Raw genomic sequence first — 7758 nt, 5'->3', positions numbered from 1 at the left:
CGGTGGTGGTAATGGTACTGATGATGAGAATGATGGTGGTGGTGGTGGTAGTGGAGTTTATAAAATTTTTTATAGAATTTGGGATCCCCTTCAAATTGTTTCAATCGCTCATTATTGAATTTGTTGAGTTTTTATGTTTTCATTTCCTCAAATTTTTGCTTTTTCCGTCGTCTGCTTTTTTCTACTTTCATCCAAAACGAATGCTTTGATATCCGGTTTGTGATCCGCTACTACTGTTTTGTATTATTCATCATCCAATCCCTTACCTTCTAGAAAAATTAACAATTTTTATCCTTTTGATTTTTTTTTTTTTAAACAATCAACAATTTTTTTTTTCTTATCACTCTATAATCAATTTTATCTGCTTCCACGTACCGGAAATAAAATTCGAAAAATTTTAATTAAAATTTTATTTTTGGGCGTTGTTGTTGTTATTGTTGTAAAGAAGGAATTTGTCAAAACGTCGACGAACGTCGACGTGAATCGCAAAAGTTTTTCTCTCTCTCTCTCTCTCAGTTATTGTAAAGAATCAATTGAAAAGAATGAATGAAATAAAATGAAATTTAAATAATAATAATAATAATAATAATAATAATAATAATAATAATAATAACATTAAAATGTAATTAAACGTTTTGATTACTACACAAATTTTGTATTTTAACATTTTGACAAAACTAAATGAATTTGATTAAGTTGATGGTGATGATGATGATGGTGATGGTGATGGTGACGATGGTGGTGGTGGTGATGGGGGTGATGGTAATGGAATCACTTTATTACCTTATTTAATTAAAGGAAAATTAAAATGGAATCGTCGTTTCAACATTTAATTTTAAAATATTTCATATATATGTAAAAAAAAAAAAAAATTATTCTAGAAAAATCCGCTGAATTGAATAATATTAAATGAAAATAAGAAGATGAATGAATAAGAAAAACGTTTTTTTTTTTTTGTAATATTTTTCATTTTAAAAATTCTTTTCAAAAAGGTTTCTAATGCCACGAAAAATAAATGTTATATATATATAAAAGATGAAAGTCGAGCGGTAATAATTATAAAGTGATTATTAAATAATATGTTATCGTGAGAAAAATATTATTATTATTACGTTTTGATAACAGATCGTTATCGATACGGGAAAAATCTTTCAACGGTTTTTTTTTCGGGGGGGAAGGGTGGTTTATATTGCGTAAATTGATTTATCGATTTGTGAGTCGTGTTGTATTTGAAATTAATGTGCGTGTGTGTGGGTGGGCGTGCATGCGTGCGCGTGTATATGTATATTTAACATATGTTTCCGTTAGAAATAAAAAAAGAAAAAGGTATTTAATGATGTAAAATTGACCGATGAGGGGTAAAAAAAAATTAATGAAGATTGCTAACCTTTTTTCCCCCCATTTTTCCTTTTTTTCGTTTTTTTTTTCTTATTTTGTTAACATTTTTTTTACCCCCCAAAAAAAGTTTTTTTTTTCCTTTTCGAATTTTTTTTCGTAAAAGTAGTACGGGAGATGGGGGGGGGAGAAGAAAAAATTTTAAAAAGAAATTTTCTTTCTTTTTTTTCTTCTATGGAATTGTTAAAATTGAAAATAATATTAAAAAGGATTTTAATACTGTGGTGATTCTCTCTCTCTCTCTCTCTTTTATTCTTCCTCTTTCTTTCTCTCTCTTTTATTCTCCCTTTTGCTCTCTCTCTCTCTTTTTTTTCTCACTTTTTCTCTCTTTTTCTCTTATTTTCTAACCCTCTCCCACTTTCTATTCGTTTCTCATTGTTTCTCTCTTCCTGTATCTCTCTTTCTCTCTCTGTTTCTCTTTCCTATTCGTTCTTTCTCTCTCTTTCTCACATCATCTTTCACTCACACAAATTTCATTGTACAAACAAAGACAAAGACAAAAAAAAAAAAAAACGACAACGACGACGACGACGACGAAAGCCATCATTCGAAAAATTTTTTTTTATTTTTACGACCTTTTTTTTTGTGTGGGGAGGGGAGGAGGAAGGGGGAGAGTAATTTTTACAAAAAGGAAAATTTTTTCCGTTACATAACCTTTCACACCAGCAATAAATCTTAATTTGTGTTTTAACAAAAAAAAAAAACAAGAAGGAAAAAGAGAATTTTCTTTTTCCCATATTTTTCCTTTAGTCGATTTCGTCTTTACCACTTCGACTTTCTTTCCGCCCCTCAAAAGTTTTTCTTCCTTTTTCACCCTCCCCTCCCCTCCTCACCTCCCCACCTTCCGATTTTTCCTTTTTACGTAATTATTTTATTTTATTCATTTAAAAAAAAAAAAAAAAAACTTGATGTAAATTTCCAAAATTACAAAGTGTATAAAATTTAATTTAATTTAAGTAATTTCAAAAAAAAAAGTTTTTCCTTTTTTTTTTTTAATATACAACGTGTCTTTACCCCTTCTCCCCTCATTACCGGGGTTCCCCCCTCCCTTCCTCCCATCAAGAAAAATATAAAAAGAAAATTTTTTTTTAAACTTTAAACTTTAAAACTTTTTTTAATCCAAAAAAAAAAAAAAACGAAATTAAACACCGCAAAAATATAAAAAAATTTTTTTGTTTGTTTGTTTGTTTAAACATTTTGTTTTGACATTAGGTACGACAACAGGTTTGTTTTTCGTAAAATAACGTGCGTGACACGCAATAATTCAATCGAATTTTTTTATAAAAAAAAAAAAAAAAATTAATAATTAAAACTTTTCACGTTGCATTTTTAAAATTGGGAAAATTTTTTTTTTGTTATACGAACAGGTGTGTACGTACACCAATCGAACTTTTAACAACAATTTCGTGTTTTTTTTTTAAAAAACAAAAGTTTAAATTCTTTTCTCCCTCCCCCTCTCACCCCCCCCAAAAAAAAGATTTTTTCGTAAATTTATAAGTTTTTTTCGTGTGACAAATATTTATGTGAAAATTTTCGTTTTTTTTTTTTTTTTTTCAAAAATAATTTCAGGTCGTTGAAAGAAATTTAAAAACGACAACAACAACGACATTAACGTCGAAAAAATGAACTAAAAAAATAAATTTTCTTTCTGACGTCATAATTTTTTTATAAATAATGATTATAATATTATTATCCGGTTATGATATTAAAGATATTCTTCATATTATCACAATAATAATAATAAAAAAAATTAATATTAAAAGTGGCAATAGATAAAGAAAAGAAAAGAAAAGAAAGGGGAGGGGTGGAAAAAACGTGGCCGGAAATTGTTGTGGGGGGGGGAAGGGAAGGGGAAATTCATCCCTTTTGAGTTTTTTTTTTAAATAAATTTTGTCATTGATTTATTATTTTAATTAACTTGGCTATTATTATTATTGGTTTTTATCGTGTCAGAAGAACATAATGTCTTTTAATTGGTTTTTATTTGAAATTTATGCGTGAAAAGAAAAACTTTTTTTTTTTATTGTAAATTAATTTGTTTTTTGTTTCTGATAATTTTATTGCTGTTTGTGTTTTCATCAAAAAAATGTTTTGTTGTTGTTGTTGTTTTATCAAAACATAAATACTAAAATATTTTTTTCCTACCCACCATTGGTTGTTTGTTTGTACAATAAGAAATTTTAAACAGTAATCAATGTTTTTGTTTGTTTTAAGGGTTGTTGGATTGGGTGGTATTTGTTACCTGTCAAAAGTTGTTTGTTTTTAAGAATTGTCGACCAATAGTTGTCGATTGTTGATTGACTGATAGTATTTGGTTGTTTTTGGGGATTTTAAATGATTGTTTTTGACCTTTTGAACTGTGGTTAGTAGATTGTTAAGGATTGATAGAGGTTGTTACAAACTTACGTTTACCATTCGACACAAACGTTTGTTTTTTTTTTTTTTGGAAAATTAATTTCGAAAAATTTTCGGTACTGTCGTTCATAATAATAATAATAATAATAATAAATGGAAAATTTTTTTTGTTGTCGTTGTTGTTGTTGTTTTAAAAACAATAAGAATAAACATAATAAATTAATTAAAATTTATATTCCATTGTAAACCGTACGAGTAGTTAGTTTAGGTTAAAACAATTAAGAATGTAATAAATTATACGAGATGGCGTATGGAGTAATTAATTTAAAATAGACGAACCGAATGCCTCGTCATGTTTTATATCTCAATTAAGCTTTTAGATTATTCAGTCAATTAGAGACTGACGAAGTATAATCCACAAACTGATTAGATGGATGATCTTGTCAACCATTTAAAATTAACGGTTATTTACAATTTTTTTTTAAAAAAAAGATACAATTAGTTAAATAACCACATCACACACACACACACACACACGCACACACGTACAGGTAGTAAGTACGTGTAAGTAGGTTAAAATTAATGCCACGTTATTGCGTTTTTTTTTTTTTAATAATTTTACGATTCGGAAAATTTTTTTATTATGTTTGTGAAAAAAAAGAAAATGTTTTTTATTTCCGGGGGTAAAAAAATGAAAAATTTTAAAATAATAATTCGTAACAAAGTTACAAATTTCATCAAAGATATTTTCTATCTCTCTCTCTCTCTCTTTTTTCGAAACGTTTAATGACGAAAGTTTAAGAGAAATGAAAGGAATATAACCTCGATAAAGCATAATTTGACTAAAACATAATCCCACTCTTTCTATCTCTCTTTCTCTCTTTCTTCTCGTTTATAAATTGCTTTGGGAAAATACTAAGAAATAGAAATAAGAAGCTATAAGTGGAATAAGAAAGCGGAAAGAGTGAAAGAGAGAGAGAGAGAAAATGCAGTAGCGGTGGTGATGGTGGTAGTGGTAGCAGAAAAAGAAGAAGAAGGAAAAGCGGTTGATAGGCGGTAAAATAAATAAGAGACAAAATATTTGGTAAGAGAAAGAGAGAGAGAGAGAGAAAAACAAACCGTAATAAGCAAGTCGTATTTCAAAATCTTTTAATGGGACCCATTGTAAAATTATATATATAAAAAAGTTTTTTAAAGCGATAAAATGTCAACCGACAGTTTGCTATTTGAAATTTTAATTATTCCCGGAGTTTCAATATCTTTGTTTGAATTCACGGAAGTCAAACAAATTTTACACAATGTCTATTTGTTATTTATCCTTACCTCTCTCTCCCTCTCTCTCTCTCTCTCTCTCTCTCTCTCTCTCTCTCTCTTTCTCTCTCCTATAACTTTTCCACCACTACTCATTTTCCTCCTTTTTTTTTTTACCCCCTAACTTAACTCCTATATAATGCAATCGAAATCCTCGATAAATTTTTCTTTTTTTTTTTTTTTTTGTTAAAAACGAATTCCGATAAAAAAAAATAAACGATTACTCAATGATACAAACAACAACAACAACAACAACAAACGAAAACAACAACAATTTGGACATTTGATTTAAATTGGGAGGAATAATTAATTATCATTCGTAAATCTCGTATTTGCACGCACGCTATTTGCTGTGCGTAATAAAACAAAAAAAAAAAATTTCTTTCTCTCTCTCTCTCTCTCTTCCCTCCTGTTCTATCATCATCATCATTATTATTATTATTATTATTACGTCAAATTTGAGAAAATTTTAATTTATTTTACGTAATTAAATAAATGTTTTTTTCACAAAAAAACAAAAATTTTATATTCTAAATGCGTGTGCGTGTGTGTGCGTGCGGTTATTTTGTTACCTTTACAGTGTTTTATTATTATTATTATTATTATTATTATTATTATTATTATTAATAGTATTATTACTTAGGTGAATGTTAATTAAATTTATTTATTAACAACAACAATTTTTAATTAATACGTAGTAAAAATAAAAATAAATAAAAAAAAAAATTTAAAGTCATTAACGACAATTTGTATTCATAATATTATTATTATTTTTAATAAGGTAAAAAAGTTTTTTTTTCGAGGGGGAAGGGGGGAGGGCGAAAGAAACGGGGAGTAAATTATAATAATTATTATTATTATTTTGTAATTTGTCCGCGACGTTTTGAAGGGGGGAAAAAAAAGAACGTCAATGAATAAATATTTTGTTCAAACGATTCGTGTAAGTGCGTGCGTGCGTGCACGTGCGTGTACGTTCGTGACAGAAGAAAAAGAAGATGAACACGTTTCTTAAAAAGCATGTGAAGTTTTTGAAGTTGATCGTTGTTGCGTTTGCGTAAGAGTGTATGTTTGTCGAATTAAAAAAAAAAAAAAAAACAAAAAAAAAAAAAAATTTTTTTTTTTTCGTTCGTTTGTGTTTACATTTCCGCATCCGTTTCCGCTGCGGTTTTAACTTTTCCTCCTCGATCTCCATATTTTTTTTTTATTTTTTTTTATTTTTATTCTTTGGAATTTACTTACTTTTCATTTATCGTTGTTATTATCATCATTATTTCAAAATCCCGTTTTTTTTTTAAATATACCAAGCGTTTGTTACGTTATATTCCACCCCCGAGTAGGGAAATGAGGAGAGGAGAGAAGAGGAGAGGAGGGAAGGATAATAACGACGACGATTAATTATTTAATAATAAAATGAAATCAATAATAACACACAAATCGACTTATAGTAATAATAATAATAATAATATGGAAATTCCTTTTTCAATTTTGTATTACAATCCCTTTAAGTCAATAAATCTTTGGCGCCAAAACAAAACATCTTTCATACTCTAGAGAGAGAGAGAGAGAGAGAAACAGATTTAAAATTTGTGGTTGTTGAGATTTTTCTCTCCCCCTTTCTCTCTCTCTCTTTCAACAAGAGTATAACATCAGCATCCTTTTAACTCTCTCACTCCCTCACTCACTCTCTCTCTCTCTCTCTCTCTCTCCCTCTAAATCCCTCTTTTATTATTTTATTTAAGAGCCTTTACAAAAAAAAAAACAAAACCGTTGACAAGAGTGGACGAAAAAAAAAAGGGAGATTTAATAAATTGTTATTGTCGTAACGTTTTTTTTTTTTTTTTTTTTTTTTTTGAATGAAAAAAAAAATTATCAAAACAAACTTTTTCGATAATAATAATAATGATAATAATAAATAAATCATTTTTATTATTAATAAATGGTTTAATTAAAAGAAAAAAAAATTAATAATAATAGCAATAATAATTTCTCATGGGAGGATAAAAAAAAAAAAAAAAATTAAAGGGTGGGAGGGGAAGGGAGGGAAAGTTTAAAGGTTTGCATGACGATTTCTGTTGCAAATATTAACAATAAAATAAAAAAAAAAAAATTTTTTTTTAAATATAAAACTTTGAGTTGAAATATTAGTTAAAACAATGTTAAGTAAAAAAAAATATATATATATCGTAACGTTACCCCCATTTTAAAATGAAAATATAAGAAATAATAATAATAATAAAAAACTATAAATAAAAAAAAAGAGAAAATAAAATAAAAGGTATATTTTATTATTATGATGATCCGTCTGCGTGCAAAATAAGGTAAAAAAAAGAAATTTATGTCGCATGCTCGAACATTTTCGTTGCTTTTGACTTTATGAATTAATTTCTTACAAATTTTTTCGTTTTTATTAACAACAACAACAACAACAACCGGTAACAAACAAATACGACGACAACACGCGAAAGAAAAACAACAAACGAAAAGTCGAATTTATATAGAAATTTTTTTCCTTTTTTTTTCTTTCTTTCTTCTATTCAATCCGAAAAGAAAATTTCGAAAAATAAATAAAAACACAAAAATTAAATGAAAATAAAATGAAAAAAAGAAAAGAGGGATGGGGAAACGCGAATGAAGAGGAGAAGGAGGAGGAGCTTAGGTAAAAGTAATGGTAGGGGAATAAAACGCGGGCGGGTATAA

This window comes from Pediculus humanus, genomic scaffold (assembly GCF_000006295.1).
Source record: "Pediculus humanus corporis 1103172107910 genomic scaffold, whole genome shotgun sequence".
Lineage (NCBI taxonomy): Eukaryota > Metazoa > Arthropoda > Insecta > Psocodea > Pediculidae > Pediculus > Pediculus humanus.
Note: the sequence above shows the minus strand (reverse complement) of the source record.